The 21107-nt window shown below is 35.8% G+C and overlaps 1 pseudogene; it reads right to left on the bottom strand.

The window, feature by feature from the left end:
- Window positions 1–1379: 1379 nt before the first annotated feature.
- LOC116070457 lies at window positions 1380–2241 on the bottom strand (annotated as a pseudogene).
- Window positions 2242–21107: the final 18866 nt, after the last annotated feature.

The following is a 21107-nucleotide window of genomic DNA, read 5'->3' as shown; positions in this document are numbered from 1 at the left end:
AGAAAATGTCACCTGAGTTAGGCCTCTCAGTTTGAGTTATTCCAAAAAAGACTCAGCAAAAGAATTACAGAGAAAGAGGCAGGGATGAACTGAACATTTATGGTAAGCACCTTTGATAAAAAAGGAAATCTTTATCAGGGGCAAGATGTGCATGGGGAAGTTGTATTTCTTGAAGCATACTTTGACTCTCTAGCATTATCATCTTCCACATTTCTGGTGCAGCAAGCTACCTTTCATCGTATGATGGATTTGTTTCTACACTCTTCGTACAGGCGAGAATAATCACCAACCCGATAGCCAGGGCAGACAAAGGCAGTGAAATAGACAAAGCCAGTCCAAGTTGTGCAGGGAAAATTGTACAGAACTCTTGGCTCACACTTTAAAACTCTGGTTTTGAGAAAGATGAGTTTACCAGGAAATGTGAGGTGGCGGTTCAGGCTTGCATTCACCATCACAGATTTTAAATGAAAGTAATTCCTGAAAACGAAGTCTCCACGCTCATTTTCTCAGTACAGTGCAAACAAGTGAAAATAGTGAGGTGAACTTACATTTAAAGACAATATTACCAATGGTTGAAGTGGTGGATTAAATAATTTTAAGGTGCCTTTAAAGTGACATAAATAGCAATTTATTTTAATAACGTTTATACTAAAGGAGGTTAGATAAATAGTATTAAAGACATTTACTTATCAGTGCTATAAGACAGTTCCATGGTTTACATTGACACTTTCAATAAAATGAAATTTAAAGGCAAAAGACTAAAACGTATAGATGCCAATTAAATATCTTTTGTCTTTTGGATTGGTATTTGTAACAACATTTTTCTATACTACATGGTGGCTGTAAATCCTTGATCTTTCTTCTTCAGCAACCTCAATGTTGAGGATTCTGACATCAGCACATTTTCTTATATACTTAAAACCTAGGAAACAACTTCTTCTTTTTTTCTAAAGAGTATTGCATTTATTTTGCTTAGTCTTAGAAAATACGGTTTTGGCAGTTATCACACACAATGTCCTAATGCCTTAAAAATATAATAATAATAAAGAAAAAAACAGACCCAAAATGTTAAGATTTTACTTACAAAGCTTTTTCTTACAGAAAGTAAAAATGTTGTTACAACAGCAGTGCAACTGGCAGCCAGGATAGTCAACTCACCAATCACAGCTGTTGCGATATAGCAAGAGTCTTACATGAAAAGCTAACAACGTTTCCAATTTTGTTTGGGCGAAGTCCCAGGCTTGGTGGTGGATTACCAAGGTGCTAAATGGAGGAAGGCAGAATGTCTCGGGAACTATTCTTCGGCTCTCTGGGTAGGGGTGTCCTGGGGCTTGTGTCACAGCTACCTTTTAAAAACAGCTACCAAATCCATGAACCAATACTCAACAGTTCTGTCTCTTGCAAGTTGTTTCAGGTCTTAGTCATCTTCTCGTTCGTCATCTGTCTCTCTCTTTCTCTTTTCACCCTTTCCACTTTCTTCCTCCTCTTCATCCTCCTCTTCATTCTCATCTTCACCTTCCTCAGCGTCTCCATCATGTCCAAATTCTTCTTCCTCCCCGCTGACTTCATCTTCATCATCTTCTCCTTCTACATCCTCACCTTCATCTTCATCCTCTTCATCCTCGTCTTCTTCCTCACCATCCTTATCTTCCTCTTCCTCTTCATCCTCTCCTTCTTCATCCTCTTCCTCTTTGTCCATACCATCCACCTCTCCATCTGAGTCAGGGGCTTCCTCTACACTATCCACCTCCACATCCGAGTCAGGTGCTTCCTGGTCCTCTCGGTCATAGCCACCCAGATAGGACAGCTAGGGCAGGAGCCTGAAGACAGTTTCTCGGTAATCACTCCGGTTAGTGACTTCACAGCCAAACAGATCCAGGCTTGTTAGACAATCCAACCTTTTCAACAGCTCCAAAGTGCTGATATCTTTCAGGTTATTTCCACTTAGGTTCAGATATGTGAGGCTTGGAAGTTCTTCTGCTAGTCTGTCCAGACCTCCAAAGATTCTATTTCCACTGACCTCAAGCTTTTTAAATTTAGGTAGCTTCAGGAGGTCTGAAACTGAAAACTTATTAAACCGAGGAACTCTAAGTTCACAAATTTATCTGTTAACCCCTCAATTTTTTTATCTTTTGCTTTGCAATTGTCCAAGACAAGTTCTCGAACAGCTGCTGGGGTCCGGTTCCTCAGCTCCAGGTGGATCTTCCTCTTCATGTCCGTGTTCCCCTCGTCCCTCCTCTCCAAACTTATCTTTCCACAGCAGGAGTGGACTGGGGAGAGGCAACCGGGACTGCGCGTTGAGGGGCCGTCAGAGGGAGGCGACTGGAGGTGGTTTTTTTCCAGACAGGGTTTCTCTGTGTAGCCCTGGCTGTCCTGGAACTCACTCTGTAGACCAGGCTGGTCTCGAACTCAGAAATCCACCTGCCTCTGCCTCCCAAGTGCTGGGATTACAGGTGTGCGCCACCACCGCCAGGCAAGGAACAACTTCTTAACACAATTTTTCTACAAGAATAATTTTTTGGAGATGTCATTAAACTGAAATTTCTAATGTCAGAATGAAATCTTGCCAACATGGCTGCTATTTATTTTCTTTTTTTCTAATTTATAATCTTTTACCTTGCCCAGTGTCTTGGTTAGCATTTTTCTTGTTTGTTTTTGTTTGTGTTTGTGTTTTGTTTATTTGTTTGTTTCAACATTGGAGAAGCTGGAGTCATCTGGGAAAAGACATTTCAGTTGAGCAAATGTTTCCATCAGATTGTCTGTGGGTAAGTCTATGGACATGTTTCTTGAAAAGCCATTGATGTAGGAGGGCTCAGCCCACTATAGGTGATGCCACCCCTTGGCAAGTGGTCCTGCCTCTTATAAGAGAGCAGGCTGAGGAATCATGGGAAACAAGCTATGAATTAGAATTCCTGCATGGGTTCTGTTTCAGATCATGTCTCCTGTTTCCTGTCTTGAGTTCATTTTCTGACTTACCTTAACAACGGAGAATTTTAAGGCAAATAAATCCTTCCTTCTCCAGGTTGCTTTTGGTCATCATGTTTTATCACAGCAATAGAAACCTATTAAGACAAATTTTACACACAGTTCTATTTTGTATGCTAAAAATGTTTGTTTTCACTAATTTATTCTACCATATCATAATTTTCCTTCTATATACTTTGAAAAATCTCATGATATGAATAAGAAAATACTTGTAAAAGAATTTTAAAACTCTTAACCATGCTTGTAAATGCAAAGCATAAATTATCAGCTTTTTCCTTAAATAAGTCTGATTATCCCTCTCAGCCAGCACTGATTTCCTGTAACTCTTCAAAATTTCCCAATTTGATAGGTTCACTGCTGTCATTATGCATGTCTTACTGTTTTCTACTTGATATTTTTTTGTTTTTATTTGTTTGTTTTTTAGATTCTTTATGTTTTTAATGTGATTTTTAATTTTTTCTCATTTTTTTTGTCTTCAATCTCTCCCTATCATAGTTTCACCTTTCCCCACTCCTCTCAGTCCTTCTCTTTCCTTTTCCCTCAGATTCACTCCTCTAACCTCCATTTCCCTTCAGAAAAAAACAAGCCACCCAGGGATATCAGTAGAGCACAGCATGGCAAGATACAATAAAATTAGGCACACATCCTCATTTCAAGGCTGGATGAAACAATCCAGTAGGAGAAAAAGGGTCCCAAGAGCAGGCAGGAGACTCAGAAACATCCTGCACTCCCACTGTTAGGAGTCTCACAGAAGCACCAGGATAAGTACCATAACACATATGCAGAGGACCTAGGTCAGATTTAAGTAAAGATTTCATGGATTCTTCTTTCTTCTCATGAAACTGCTCGCAGTTTCACGAACTGGGTTCTCTCAGAGGAGGGAACAAGGACCTGAAAGAGAATTCGAAATGTGAAAGAAATCATGAGGCCAAGTTGAGTTCCAATCAAAGCTTCCACTTTACGGCCAGGATTTTTATAGTTACACCAAAACGAAACCAAATCTCTAGGTTACATGATATTTGCATAACATAAGCACTGCAGAAAAGGTCAAGACCCAAAGTCCCCAGCAAGTTGAAAGGTCTTCAGGCAGTGGGCGTTGTATATCAGTGTAAACTTTGTCTTCTTCAAAAGATGAACTGACAGTCTGCAGAGAGCTTTTGTCTTAGCTCCCCAGGTGGTAGCCTCCAAGCAGATACTACCAGAGGTCCAATGGCTGAGCTGAGGGGGGAGGTAACAATCTCACATCTAGAAAGTGAATCAAACAACAAACACACTGGTCCTATGGTTCTTACAATTTTTCTACCACTTCTACCACATTTCCTGAATCTTAGATATAAAGGTTGCATTATAGATTATAGGCTCTGTACTCAAAGGTCATATATGATCTGAATTTTAAATTATTGTAGATTTTTACAAAGGTCTATATCTAGTAAAATCAGAAGCTTCATTGATGAGGGATATCTATATTTATTAGAAGAAAACATGTTTAGCATATAGTTATGAATTATATTTGTTTAGGGAAAATAACAATAGTAGGTTCTTCTCTATGATTGAAGATATCTAGAACCATAAATTTTGGGTTAGGTTCCTAGTATCAAATAAAAATTTCCACCTATTTAGTTAGTCTTAGATTTTGATGTAAATGAGAACATCTTATGAAACTGACTATTGTGGATTATAGGCTTTGTAGATGAGTGGCAAGAAGTATTAAATGTAAACAAATTATACAAAGTATTCTTTTCTAGATGAAGTTCTGTGTATATATGTTTGCATCTATGCATTACAAAATTAGAGCTTTTCACAATCAACAATTAACAAGGCAGGATAGAAAATTAAATTTTAAGCAGTTAGTGAAAAAGAATAATATCTTCATGAAATTGTGCTGCTGCTTTGGTATCTATAGAGTTAGCAATAGTTCAAGGGCATAGTGCATATATGAATTTGCTTCAGTGTTTCTTTGGAATATTTAATTTAACTTTAATGAAATTTGGTTTCAGTTATACTCACTAGAATATATAGCATATTCAAGTATGTCTATATTCTTTATTGATATAGTAATTTCAGAAACATCAATAACCATTTAATATAAATGAATAACTGAAAAATGAAGAAATGTATTATTACACAAAGTTCATGGAAAATACAGAATTATAATTTCTATAATAACGTTTGTTGAGAAAAAATACCTCTCAGTTCATGATACCATATTATTAATGGAACAGAGCACTGTCAAGACTGCATTATTATCTACAATGTGCTTTATTGCTAGTACAGTTCTATTAAATTCTGTTAAGTTTGGCCATGTATATGTAATGATGCAAATTAGAAAAGTTGTTTATATTTTTATATTTTAAATGCATTTCTTTTTATTATAGATAAAAGGACTTGGTCAAACCAGTATTGATGAAACATTTTGCAATTCCCTTCAATATAGTGGCAAGATACTAACAGTGAGCTGGTTAGTATGTCCTTCAAACCAGATAATTGCATGTCTTTGTTGTCTTTTATAGCAAGAAAGAATTTATCAAGATTATCAAATTCAGTGATATTTTCATATTTCAATTTCTTATATTGTTCATTGGACCTCCAGACCTGCTGATATTGCATATCTGCTTCTTTGTGAGTCTCCACCACCTATATATCCCATTTTTTCCTTCCTTCACATCGGAACCACTCTTTGATTTTTCCGCTTATGTGTGAAGAACCTTCTCATGGGAGAGGAATAAAATCTGAGAAAAATAATCCTATCAACAAAGCATAAAACAAGTACAAGCATTTTATTTTTTTAGCATCTCAATGTGCACTTGGATATTTCTAAGTGGAAAGGCAGAATTCTAAGCTTCTAACACTAATTGCCTGAGTCCCAGACTTGAGCCAGTACGTGGGGGTTGTCTTTAAAAATGTTGTCTTTGACAAAACTTTAACAATTTTAAAGGTATGGTATAAATAATCTTCCTTATTCTATGTCTGAAATTAACACATGTGAAGACTTAATTGTAAAGTCTTCATTGATACTGCTGCTTCTGATTGATTTTGAATCTGAATGGCTACTGATGGGTTTGAGTCGCGTCTGCAGACACCAGGCCCAGGCAGTTCCACATGTAAGAGGTTTAATTGGAAGGGGGTAAGGGGGTAGCGGTGCAGGAAGAGAGAGGGGAGAGAGAGAAGAAAAGAGAGAAAGATGGAGGAAAGTACCCATATATATATATATATATATATATATATATATATATGTATGTATGTATGTATGTATGTATGTATGTATGTCGTGACGTAGCAGTCCAGGTAAAGGTGGGAGCTGAACCCAATGGATTCTGGGAATATGGTGGCTGTTGCCCTGGCGACAGGTCTGTGGACCCGCCCATATCTGCCGCAGGTTCTGGATGCTAATAGCTACCATCTTCTATGTTGTCCAAACCTAATCACTCTTCCACTCCCACCATAGTGAAAAGGGTCAGAAGCTATCTGCTTCAGCTTCTTGCTGTATTCTTTTCTCTGATCAATCAGGCATGCTTCTTTTGCAGAGCCCATGTGCCAGCTGGCCTCTTTATGTAGATAGCTCTCTGGCCTTTCATAGACCTCAGAGACATTCCCTGTCTCTCTATCTCTTTCTGTCTCTCTTTGTCTCTGTCTGGCTGTCTCTCTTTCTCTCTGTCAATAACATTTACATCGCAGATTTTTGCATGCTACTTTATCAGTTGGATCCCTTATCAGACTGTTACATGCTTAATATTTTTAAAACCAAAGATTCACCAGAATGAAAAGGAGAAATTGACAGATTGTTTGTTTCCACCCAAATGGTAGTATTTAATGTGTTTCAGTTAGTCACAATGAGGTCACTGATAAAGCTACTATCATTTACAAACATAGTCATATTTCAGATTTTTCATGTCATTTTTCAAGTCTAAACTTTATTTTAATACAAAGTTAATTGAAAATAGTTTGTAACTTGCTTTTATACCACCATCATATGATAAAATGTTTTTATTAAAATAATCTTTACTACATCAAACTTGTGAATAGAGTTTGAGATTATTAAAATTAACCTTTCCATTATAGTAGGAATCCGATTAGCAAGCTGAAAACTATAAATTAGAAACATTTATGAAGATAAAAACAGATACGATTTTGATTCATTTAAAGTGATATTTATAAATCTTTGATGAAATAAATACACCTAATTTTGTTTTTGTGTTTTGCATTCTCAAATACACTTACTCCTTAATCTATATTTACTAACAATGATTATAACTGTCTTCTAAACTTTATTTTAATACAAAGTTAATTGAAAATAGTTTGTGACTTGCTTATATACCACCATCATATAACCATAAAAATTAATATCAAGCTACTAGGAAACAAAGTGTATCATAAGAAAGTATGTTTCATGAAGTATGGCTGACATCAGGCTCTTTATCTCTCTTTCTTTCTTCTACTAAATATTACATGCACACGTATTCTATTAATTCTTCTCCTATTTGTTTTAAGACAGAGTTTCCTAGAGTTCAGGCTGGCTTTATGCTTTCTACATATTCTTAGATAACATTCTGCTCCTCAATCTTTCTGATTTGATTTGCAAAGTGTTGAGATTACACACATGCACTACAGTATGGTTCTAATTTCTCATTAAGATGTTCTTCTTGGAACATTTTGGTTATAAATGTTCTTTGGGCACAAAAAGATATACTTCATTAAATCAACTACTTTTCCTTTTTATAAGTTTACTTTCAGACAAAACAATGATAAGTTCTCATGAAATGGTATAATACGTACTCTAGCTTATATAATATTTGAACTGAACATCCTAGTTAAACTTTCTAGTAAGCACATTATTTACCTGTTGTTTCACAATTTGCCTTAATATCACTGCACATTTTGAAAACAATGTGCTGTAGTTTCATAGCGTTGAACATAGCACATTTACATTTACATATTAGCTATATTAAATTACTCATTACCGTTCTCAACACATCTGCTCATTGTGACAGTCATATAGTTCTATAGAATAGACACTTCTATCATTCCTAGGAAGATGCTGAACTTTATAACTTTGTAGCTAAAAATGGCTTTGACTAGAGTAAAATCTAAACCTGAGACTTTTATTTGAAAACAATAACAAATGCACTTCCGTCTTTTACTTCCTATACACTCAGTGCAGTGCATTAGCAGAAGGTGGCATAGGCTGATGATCACCTAAGGTACATTAACTCTGGCATCGTGATATGAGTGGGAATCTAAACTGCTAGGAGTTTTCTTAAATTTATGTTTACTGAAGAAGACATGAGATAGTATTGCAAAGCAGGCAAAAGGAGACTTTTTTATTTTTTTTAAGAAATTGACTTGTATGTTTCCTTTAAAGAAACAATTCCTTCCCCAAAGCAAACCCATAAAAATTAAAATTATAGTGGTAGAGAATGTTAATTTTTGAAACTTTTACCACATTTCATGAAAGGAACAAATATCTTATGAAGTTAATTAATAAGTTGACAAATACCGTAAATAAACTTTTCATTGTCACCAACAAACTACAATATAACCTTGGGAAACCTCCTATCTCTATTTACCTATCAAACACGATTTTTGTTTTTAATATCCAGGGAATAGCAACCATAAGATAACTGCCCTACTGCAATTAAATAACCACATATTTTAGATTATGTAAATGGTTTATATTGCTCAATATTCTTTCCAGAAACACTACTATTTTGAAGCCCATTTAATATATATAGTTATTATGTATTTGTTTCCCCCAAGGTCATATATATATGAAAATTTGTTATACTCAAAATGATGTTAAAATAAATAGTATACTTATTTGACTCAACAGGATAAACATAGGAACACAGATAATATTCTGTTATCCTGTACTGCATTAATTTACTTTAGATGATTGGTAGTGGTTTTGTGTGTGTGTGTGTGTGTGTGTGTGTGTGTGTATGTGTGGGGTTTCTGAACCATGAACTGCTTCTCATTTTTTTGTTATTCCATGATTGAAATTCTGTAATAATTACATTCATCATAATTAATAATACTAAGCATTCTCTCTACAGAATAATAGATACAATACATGGCTCCAGTTTACTTTTCTGTTTTTCCTGTGGTTGATTTATACTAATATTTAAAACATATATCTTTTAATAAATTTCCACAATTATATCACCTGCATAAAATTTATGAGTACTCTCTTTTTATTGGTGTGTTCTGAAAATGTTACTAAAGTCGAAGATTCAACAAAGGCAAGGGGAAATTTCTGTCTATTCTGACAAATGTCCCCACACGGCACTCATTTCCTGTGAGTGCTCCTGCTGCTGTATGACCACCAGCCACCTGAATACCCTCATTACAGAATCCTCACAGCTCAGCCCATCTGTTATTCATTAGAGCCCACAAAGCAATCATCCCAACAGGCCAAACAATGGCCACCACTTTGTCATCTGTGTGGAAAACTAGAGTTCCTAGAGAGACTGATGGAAAGAGAACCCACTAACCTTTTATTTTCTTTCCACCAGTTCTTTGATTAGTCTTACCAAAATAGAATTGACGGAAAATGCCTTTGTAATTCTCAAAATGGTTCAAAATAAGGCCAATGTTCTCTTTATGTTACTAACTCAAATTCACCTAATTCTAATATTTAAGCTTGATGTGTTTTGACTTAAAAGAGGTTTGTTTTATAATGGCATCTTAATAAATTTTTCTTTATGACCTGTATTGTACAACAACATTTTAAGATTAATTTGATAGATAGGTTATTCCTATAACTTGACAGGAATATGAAAGACAAAAATACATATACTTCTGATTTTTGAAATGTACCAATAGACATAACATTTACATACTTGAGGAAACATCTTGCTGAGGGAAAAGGCACAAAGAAACCATGTTTATATTTGAGGCTCAGTTTGAAATGTGAAGAATTTACGCATATAATTTCAAGTTAATAATCAGTCTTAGCTACATGTACTTATGATTCACTGAAATAATTTAATGAAATTATTGACATTTACTGTTTTCTATACTCTAACAATTGCAATACTTTGAAACTCTTTGTATGTTTTCCAAAGTCTTATGAGGTATATATGAATACTTAGGTGTAAAATGATGTAGTGGAAGATGTGAATATTGCCAACATTTTAGAAAGAATAAATGAGATGTAAGTTATGTTGTTTATTAAAATCCCATATATGTTGGTTGCAATTTGAATTATAAAGTCTAGCTCCAAATGCCATTGTCTCACCTAAACTGACATGTGCCTTGTTTTTATGCAAATATATTGGACAGAGAATTATAATCTCAGTTGGATTTTTCTAAAATAAAGTATCTGAAAGAATGTAATGTGCAAATATAGATGCTGCTTTGTAGCAACTCCCCCTTTCCCACACACTGACAAGCATCATGCTGAGCCATTGTCTGTGTGTCCTGAGCTAGCCAACTTCCCTGAATCTTGACTTCTCATCTGGGAAGTGAGCTTAAATCAAAGAGGTACCACCATCTGCTTCTACTTCCTTCCCTATTTCCAACCTGGAAATCAGAGAGCCTGCAATTTCTTGACATGTTCACTCCCCTCTTTTCCACAAAAGATATAACATGAGGCTTCCTCCTTTTGACACATGAGTTCTGATTCTCTTCAAAAACTTCACCATGCTGTCTGACTCTGGTTCCTGAATTCTCTTCAGAGAAACCTTGCTATGCCTGGGCTACTTGGATTCCAATTACGTCTGTCTCTATGTACTGTGTATGAAGAAGAAATTTCATGTTGTCTTAATGAAACACAGGAAGAATCACTTCAATGGTGCTGCTTTATTTTATAATCACAACTATGTCTTGAGCCCAAACCAGATTAGCACACATATATTTAGACAGAATATCACAAGGTGAGAAACTACTCTTGATTGTCTTAGAGTCTTGTTTACTTTCTAAAACCTCATCAGCTTTGTCTCAAGTGTATGTGCTTATCTCAGAACTTTTATATTCAAGGTTCCCACGAGAACAGCTCACTAAGGGCTGTCCATGACATTCAATGGTTTTTCTGCCTCAGCTTTCCAAAATCTTCTCCCAAATAGTTCAAAAGCAAAATGGCTACACAGCCATTTTCATCAAAGGAGCATTTATTTCCAGGTACAAATTTATGTCCTGGTCATGTTTCATTTCTATTGCTGTAAAGTACTATGACAAAAGTAACTTGCTGGGAAAACAAATCTGTTCATCCTATGACTCAGATAATGTTCTATAACTGTGTGGAAGTCAAGGCAGGAACTTCAAACCACCACTCCCATCACATCCACAGCCAAGAGCCTATCTCCTGACTTGCTTGTTGAGCTCAGCTTTGCTTTTTAATTCTTACAAGCTCAAGTCCAAGGGGATCAAAGACCTCCATATACAACCAGGCATGCTGAAACTAATAGAAAAGAAAGTGGGGAAGAGCCTAGAGCACATGGCCCCAGGGGAAATTTCCTGAAAAGAACGCCAATAGTTTATGCTCTAAGATAAAGAATTGACAAATGGGACCTCATAAAATTACAAAGCTTCTGTAAAGCAAAGGACACTGTTAATAGGACAAAACAGCAACAAACAGATTGGGAAAAGATTTTTTCCAATCCTACATCAGATAGAGGGCTAATATCCAAGATATACAAAGAACTCAAGAAACTAGATTCCAGAGAATCAAATAGCCCAATTAAAAAATGGAGTACAGAGCTAAACAAAGAATTCTCAATTGAGGAATACCAAATGGCTGAGAAGCACCTAAAGAAATGTTCAACATCGTTAGTCATTAGGTAAATGCAAATCAAAACAACCCTGAGATTCCACCTCACACCAGTCAAAATGTCTAGGATAAAAAACTCAGGTGACAGCAGATGCTGGAGAGGTTTTGGAGAAAGAGGAACACTCCTTCATTGCTGGTAGAATTGCAAGCTGGTACAACCACTCTGGAAATCCTTTTGGCAGTTTCTGAGGAAACTGGACATTGTACTACCAGAGGACTCAGCTATACCACTCCTGGGCATAAACCCAGAAGATGCTCCAACCTGTATTAAGGACACATGCTCCATTATGTTCATAGCAGCCTTATTTATAATAGCCTGAAACTGGAAACAACCCAGATGTTCCTCAACAGAGGAATGGATACAGAAAATTTGGTGCATCTACACAATGGAGTATTACTCAACTATTAAAAACAATGAACTTATGAAATTCTTTGAGAAATGGATGGATCTGGAGAATATCATCCTGAGGGAGGGAACCCAATCACAAAAGAACACACATGGCATGAACTCTCTTTTTTGTGGATGTTAGCCCAGAAGTTCAGAATACCCAAAATACAATCCACAAACCACAGAAACTCAAGAAGAGTGAAGATCAAAGTGTGGATATTTAGTTCCTTCTTAAAAGGTGGGACAAAGGACAATCCAGAGACTGCCCCAGGACTGGCAATCCTTCTCGTATTCAATCATCAAACTCATACACGGTTGTGGATGCCAGCAAGTGCTGTGTACAGGAGCCTGATATAGCTGTCTCCTGAGGGGCTCTGACAGTATCCCTCAAAAGTAGAGGCTCACAGCCATCCACTGGACTGAGCACAGGGTTCCCAGTGAAGGAGCTAGAGAAAGGACCCAAGGAGATAAAAGGTTTGCAGCCCCTTAGGACAAACAACAATATTAACTAACTAGTACCCTCAGAGCTCCTAGGGATTAAATCACCAACCAAAGAGTATACATGGTGGGACTAATGGCTCTAGCAACATATGTAGCAGAGGATGGCCAAGTTGGTCATCAATTGGAGGAGAGACCTTTGGTCCTGTGAAGGTTCTATGCCCCAGTGTAGGGGAATGCCAGGACCAGTGAAGAGGAGAGGGTCAGGTGGTGAGCAGGGGGAGGTGGGAGGGAACAGGGGTTTGTCTTTGTTTTCTTTTTTTTTTTTTAATTTTATTTTTTGGAGGAGAAACTGGGAAAGGAGATATTGTATGTCATGTAAATAAAGAAAATATCTAGTAAAAACAATAGAAAAAAAGAAAAGAAAGTATCATCCTGACTGAAGTAACTCAGACCAAAAGGATGTGCATGGTATGTACTCATTAGTAAGTGGATATTAGGCAAAAAAAAAAAAAAAGGACAGAGTGCCCAAGATATAGTCCACGGAACTCAAAAAGGTCAACATGCAAAGTTCCACTTGGATGAAAGAAGAAAACAATCACAAATGGGGAGGGAGGGAGAGACCTGGGAGGGAAAGTTGAGGCTGGTGAGTGGGAGGAAGCGGGGAACCTGATCTGGTATTGGGTGAGGGAAAAGGATTAAAGGCCTGAAAACCAACAGAAAGAATGGAAACAGGCAACCTTAGGAAATAGGAAGTTGGGGAGACCCTCCAGAATGCACCAACGACATAGTGGGTAAGACACTCTCAGGAATCAAAAAGAGGGAACTTATGGAGCCCATCTCCAGCAGGAAGACAGGGCATTAAGTGAGGGATGGGGTTGCCATCCCACAGTCACATCTCTGACCCATAATTGCTCCTGTCTGAAAGCATTACAGGGATGGAAATGGATAGGAGCCTGAGGAAAAAAAGATTCAACAACAGGCCAAATGTGGGATCCAGCTTAAGGGGAGGTCCCAGTCCTGACACTATTACTGAGGCTATGAAAGGGAACTGTCATGACTGCCCTCTGAAAGACCCAATAAGCAGCTTTAAGAGTCAGATATTTGCACCCAATCAATCGACACAATCTTCTGAGGGAAAGGTGTGGATCTGCTGTCCCTCCTGGGTGTAATCTGAGGTAGAAAGGATCCTGTCTTGGCTGCCCTGTCACTTGTGAGATCTGTGCCTCCTGGCTGGTCCTGCCTTAGAAAGTCACCTTAGAGAAAATGGCAGTCTCACCTGAGTCCCTGGGTTGGAGCATTACCTGGAGGCAAGCTCTCTGCTTGTGGGGAAGGAGCAAAGAGGGTTGTGGATCCGCTGTCACTCCTAGGTGTAGATGGAGGTATAAAGGATCCTGTCCAGGATGCACTGCTGCTTGGGAGGCCTGTGCATCCCTGCTGGTCCTGCCTTAGAAAGTCACTTGCTTGACATGGGGCTTCCAGGTGCTGGTGGGGACAGCAGGTGCCCGCCTGGCTACCTGCTTCTTGCTCTGGGCTTCCCCAACAGCTCCGGCCTCTGTACTTCTGGCCCTGGAAGCAGACACCATAGCCCGCATAGCCGCAGCACCCGGAGCCTTGTATTTCTTATTTTTGCCACCCATGTTTCAGCTGCAGGAGAGTAGTCGTCCATACCAGATCCCAGCTGCCGCACAGCTGAAGCCGGAGTGCTCTTCAGGATGATATTTTCTAGTTCCATCCATTTGCCTGTAAAAATCAGGGTGTCCTTGTTCTTAATAGTTGAGTAGTATTCCATTGTGTAAATGAATGACGTTTTCTGTATCCATTCCTCTGTGGGGGAATACCATTATAGAAGCAGTGTGAGGGGAGATGGTATAGGGGTTTCTTAGGTGGGGGTTGGGGGGACCGGGACAGGTGATAACTTTTGAAATGTAAATAAAGAAAATATCCAATAAAAAAAAGACCTTTCCCTCATTCAACCAAGAATATTGATATGCAAAAACGTGCCCTTTCCGAAATAATCTATAATGCAATGAGGTCCAGTTAAGTAAAATTGGCAGTGCGATATTGGGCAAAACATAAACTCTGAAATGGATCAACTGAAATTCATCAATGCATCAACAAATATTTATTGTATATACTTATGATCTTTTCACTGTACTTATGCCAGTTTTTATGGAATATACTTCCATATAATTTATATTGGCTTATTCTAACATTCATGGAGTGGTATTTTCAAACACATTGAAAAATAACTCAAATGAAAACAATGAGAATGTAGAAAGAAAAAATATGCAGACTTAGCTTCCTTGAAATGTAAACTTTTAATTTCTAAAAATGTAAACTGATCTGATGATATTCAAATACACGATATATATCATATATATGTAAATATGTGTATATATGTACCAAAAAAAACCCAGAAACAAAATAAATCTATATTGTTTTTAGGGTACCAAATAGACAATATACACAGTATCAAATGACTCTCTGGATAACTAGATTTAATATGATCCTTTACCAAAATATCACTTGATTATTTTTCACAGAAATTAAAAATAAAACCCGAAATTTCACAAGGACTGACTGATGGAAAGATCAGGGAGGTGGGAGAAATGGCCACAGGAGAAATTGGTCAAGACGTATTGTGTGAGAGAGGAATCTATTTTCAAAGAAAAATAAATCAGTGTATATAATTATTTTTGATCAAAAAATGAATCTTTAAGGTACCACATTGGTGTTTTTCATTGACATTGAAGAAAGAAATACAATAGCTACATTACAAACAGTGGATGCTACCAGCTTAGAGTTGGCCCCACTGACCAAACAGGGCAAAGATTAAGAAACACAGTGTTTACCCTTTCTAGAATGACTAAGAATGTTATAACCTTCCTTGTCAATGAACTACTCTAAAGATCTTTCTCCCAGTCATTTCCCCATGACTTGTCTTCTACATGTCCTATAACATAGAATCTGATTTGGATTCTCATCTCAATTGCTTTTCTTTACAGGTGTCAACAGATACCTAACTTTAAATACCATTGATACATTGAAGCTTGCATGCCTTATTAATAGAAATTCAAACTACCATTTTTAAGTAGCTCTTTTTCTAAAATTATTATTAGTAAACCAGCAGTGAATCTCCTTGCTGTCTATAACTTGTCAATTAGAAATATTCTCCATGACATTCTGGTAGCACACTTACAATAACTTAGATTGCTATATTTATCTTGTTTCCCTCACAAACTCCTCCCACCTATTCAAGATCTTATTTCTTTGGCCTCCAAATATATTTAATGATTAATTTCTTGTGTTTCCTTTAGCTGCATCAAGATTCAAATAATATAAAATCTATCTTAGTGAATGTTGCTACAGTCTCCTACCTGAACCCTTTATGTTCACTGATGCTTTTAGATAGCATTATATCATGGGTGATAAGATGGCTCAGCAGGTAAAGACACTTGTCACCAAGTGTGATGTACTGAGTTCATTCTCTGGAACCCTCATGTCACAAAGAGAAAACTAATTCACGTGTTTTTCTCTGATCTTTACATGTACACTATGGTTTTTATATTCTTAACCATGCACACAGGCACATAAGCATACAAACTCACACATGCACACAGGCACATAGGCATACAAACTCACACAAACTCACACAAACACACACACACACACATACACAGACACAAATACACACACAGATAAACAATAAATAAACTGCAATAAGAATGTAAAGATTATTATCTCAATAAGATTTTCTATTTATACACTTATAAATAAAACACTATATATTTTAACATATTTTGTTTTGACCAATGGCCAAAGAATGTGATTTTTTCTACCAAATATATGATATATTCCATTTCCTATTAACTGAAATGCAAGAAAGATATTTGCTTTTATTTCTGCATTCTGGTGTCATAAGTGTCCACACTTATCAATATATTTTATTTATTGTGTATAGATCTAGCAATTGTGCTTTAAGCATAACAATGGAATATTGAGAATATCTTATATCTTCAAATATTAAAATTAGATAGTAAAGTCAGTTATTTCACAAGATACTATAATATGTTTTGTTCATATTATTAATTAAACATTCATCAGAACAAGTTTTTATCCATGTAAATTGCAACTTTTCAAATAACTTTACCACAACTCAAGTATATGATATTCACTTATATGAATATTTCAATCTGTTTAGTTTAATTAAATATGTGGAAACTTTAATAAATGGTTTAAAGAAAGAACAAACTATTTAGACCACTGTATTCTACAAAGTTTAATCCTGACAAGGATAAGAATGGCTTGCTGAATATACATTCTATTTGCATTTACCATAAGTGTTAATTGGGAATCCTGATTTAAAATAACAACAGTAAAAAATTATTAGAACTAGTATCATATTTTCCTGCTATAAGAGTGAGAGTCAAAGTTCATTAATTATTAGAACCAGAAACTGGAAACAACCCAGATGTCCCTTAGCAGAGGAATGGATAAATCTACACAATTGAGTACTACTCAGCTATTAAAAACAATGAATTTATTACATTCTTAGGGAAATGGATGGATCTGGAGAATATCATCCTGAGTGAGGTAACCCTATCACAAAAGAACACACATGGTATGCATTCTCTGATAAGTGGATATTAGCCCAGAAGATCGGAATACACAAAGTACAAACCACAAACCACAAGAAACTCAAGAAGAAGGAAGACCAAAGTGAGGATACTCTGTTCCTTCTTAAGTCCCATGGAAGGAGTTGTAGAGGCTAACTATGGAGCAGAGACTAAAGGAAGGACAATTCAGAGACTGCTCCACCTGGGAATCCTTCCCATATTCAATCATCAAATATAGACACTATTGTGAATGACAAAAAGTGCTGGATGACAGGAGCCTGATATAGCTGTCTCCTGAGAGGCTCTGACAGTACCAGGCTAATACAGAAGTAGATGCTCACAGCCAGGGCCAGTAAGCAGGAGGGGGTGGATGGTGAGCTGGGGGAGGGAGAGGGAACAGGGGATTGTTTTAGTTTTTGTTTATTTTTTAATTTTTTTTCTTATTTTATTTTCTTTTCCCTATTTTTTTTTTTTGGAGGGGAACCTGGGAAAGGAGATATTGTAAATAAGAAAACATCTTATAAAAATAAATAAATAAATAAATAAATAAAAGAAATACTGTGCATTGACATCAGCTCTCCATGAACAACTCAATTATGTATAAACTTTTATTTTCTGCAATGACTTTTTATGTACAATTCTTTAAAGTGTTTGTGGATGTACAGTAATATTATTATTTTAATTAATTAATTTATATATGAAAGCCATTTTCCAAGTTAATTTGACACTTCCTAGTTATTTTAACAGGAATGTCCAGCATACCTATAAGAAATAAATATATTCCCTTCCATAAAATTGTACTGAGATCTGGTAGATTGCACTAAAAGTACTCATTAATATATTTTATAACATTTAATAACATTCTGATATATATTTTTTAAATGAAAGCATTTAAAATAACACTTTAGTCCTTGCATATGGGTATCTCATTGATATATGGAGGTTCAGATTTTGCTCTCAGGGTCACTTATTCTAAATATATGTATCATATTTACAAATTAAGTTTAGAAAACTATACTAATGGCTTAATTAACTGAATATGTTTCTGTTCAAAACTGGGTAAGTTATAAGATTTTGGAAACTGGACAGGGGTTCAATGTATTCCATTGATCCACTAAAATGTATAATTGTATATGGAATGATTAATATGTATGGAGATCTTATTATTGATTAATAAATGAGACTCCTGACATGTTTTTGTAATCATGAGTGTGTTTTAATATAAAATGTCAGACAAGTATTTAGAAAAAGCAGGCAATTTAAAGCAGGATGCTATTGGAAACTGCTAAGCAATAGCAAGCTTATATTAATGAACTCATGGCTTCCAATTACCTAATTTTTTCACTCTCTTAACAAGGTGATCTAAACTTTAGTCATTTAATTTCAAAGGGTGGTTTATTTTGGAACGCATATCATAAACCTTTGGAAGAAAGACAAACAAATGTCCAGTGATAATCCAGATAAATCCTTCACCATTAAATATATGATGGCATCCAGTGAAAACATGCTTCCTTCTTTTTTTTCTTTCAGTTATGTGGATGCGTAATGAAGAATTTAATGATGACTCCTGTTCTATGATAAAATTGATGTACCGTACATAAACCTGACTAAAGTACTTTCTATAACAAATCAAATCCTAAAATAATTATTCTACTATTTCACATTCTATGATAGATTATTTGACTTTGAGTATTCATTTTCACCCTTGACTTTGTAACCATTTAGACTAAAAAGTGAGCTATACACAAAGCAATCAATAGAAAATTAGTTTAAAAAGAAAATTATAAAGATCCATTAATAGATTTTGATATTAAATAAATAAAATTCAACATAGTGATATACATAACATGATTTACTTCAAATAACAGTTTTTTCCAAAAGTATATTGAATAAGAGTAGAGTCAAGAGCAGGTGTACTTAGAACCTGGAAATAACAGCAATATAAACAACAGATGGAATGCACTGAATGCTTGCTATATCTAGCCATTCTTCAAAAGTTTGAATGTATAATTAATGCAGTTGTGTATATGAATATACATATGGATATGCTGTGGACAACTATGGGTCTCATCTTTCCCACTACAACTACCATTTAATGCAGTTCTTCATGTTGTGGTGTCTCCTATCTACAAAATTATTTTTGTTGCTACTTCATGATTGTATTTTGCTACTGTTATACATCATAAAGTAAATATTTTTTGAGAAAAAGATTTGCCCAAATGGTTAAAAACCACAGATTGAATAAAACTGTTATAGAGTATGAAACAAATATTTCGAGGCATTTTCTTTATTTTGTTTTGAGAAGAAATTATCAATGTACAGCTTAATTTCCATGAACTATCTACCTATCTAGTATTATGTTCAAATTTTAGTGCTAGTTTTATTTATATTCCAAAATCTAAAGATAAGCTGTTCAGGCCACTGAGAAGGCTCACTATGTTCCAACAATTACTGTCATGCTGGTGACCTGAGTGGACTCTCTGGGACACAAGTCATGGAAAAAAGGAACTGACTATGCCAGGTTGTCCCCTGATTTCCACAAGTGTGTCATGAAATGAAAATGCATGCATGTGCACAAACACGCGAGCACGCACACACACACACACACACAGAACATGTACACACAAAATAAATTTAAAATATAATGAGAAAAATTTCATATGTTTCCACCTGAAAGATTTAAGGAGAGAAAATATTTTGATTTCTTATTAGCTTTCAGATCATTATCATTCTCTCTCTCTTTCTCTCTCTCTCTCTCTCTCTCTCTCTCTCTCTCTCTCTCTCTCTCTCTCTCTCTCTCTCCCTCTCTCTCTCTCTCCTTCTAAATTCAGTTCTTAATTTGGCTGTCTTTATGTGGAGGCAGTAGGAGTGTAGAAATCAGAGAACATGTTTCAGGAATTATTTCTCTTCTTCTGCTGTGAGACCCCTTAGTATCAAACTCATGTCCTTGGGCTTGCACCAATCTCCTGTACCAACTAAGACACCTGGCCAGTTTGTAATAAACAAGACATTATTAAAATACTTTTCCATCTCTTGAAACCTTTGCATGTTGTCCAGAACAATTTATTTTATCACCATTTCTTTAAATTTGAACACTTTGGTTCTCAAATTGTGTATCCATCTTCCAAGCCCCTCTTCATCAGAATACAAGCACACATATTTCAACTAACTTCTCTTTTACATGCAGCTAAGTATTTCTGTTCATGTGAACCTATAAATTTATCTGGAGAGAGGGGGGGATAATATATTGGGATGAAGTTCAGAATGCCTGCTTAGAGTGCTGCAATTATCAGATGCAAAAACCTATTCTTATTGGCAAATCTTATTGCTAATTCTTTAGTTTTCTGTATTTAATGCAGTCAGTAGGCCTGTTAATCTATCACTGCAGCACTTACTGGGTATGATGTGATAGAACATTACTCTTCACTCCATCCTTTTCTCTAAGACAATGTATCTTCCATTATGATTTTGAGTGCATTATAGGGTGTTTTAATTATTACTTGGTTCAAAATAAATATACAAAGTACTGAAGACATCATGGATCTTTCTGTGCCATCTAGCTCCTTTGTTCTTGGAACAAAATTCTTATATAAATGGTAATTTTTGCTTATATAACCAAATACTTAGGTCATAAAATTAATTTGCTGTAGCTGTTGTTTCACTGAATTTTATAGAAGTTATCCTGATGTGTTATATTTTAATTTGGAAATAATATCTAAGCAATTCATGTACAGTAGGATGAACAATAAAAACCATCAAACTATTTTGCAAATGAATGTGTTAATGAATGGAGAATAGACCTGAATCATATATGTTTTACATCTTTTACTTTTGCATCTACACTTTGTTCCAGAGCTGTAGGCCTTATCTACCAAAAAAGAAGGAAAGAAAAAGAAGAAAAGAAAAGAAAACC

The sequence above is a fragment of the Mastomys coucha genome, unplaced genomic scaffold (genome assembly GCF_008632895.1).
Source record: "Mastomys coucha isolate ucsf_1 unplaced genomic scaffold, UCSF_Mcou_1 pScaffold1, whole genome shotgun sequence".
Taxonomy (NCBI): domain Eukaryota; kingdom Metazoa; phylum Chordata; class Mammalia; order Rodentia; family Muridae; genus Mastomys; species Mastomys coucha.
Note: the sequence above shows the minus strand (reverse complement) of the source record. Positions and strands in the feature narration are given on the sequence as shown.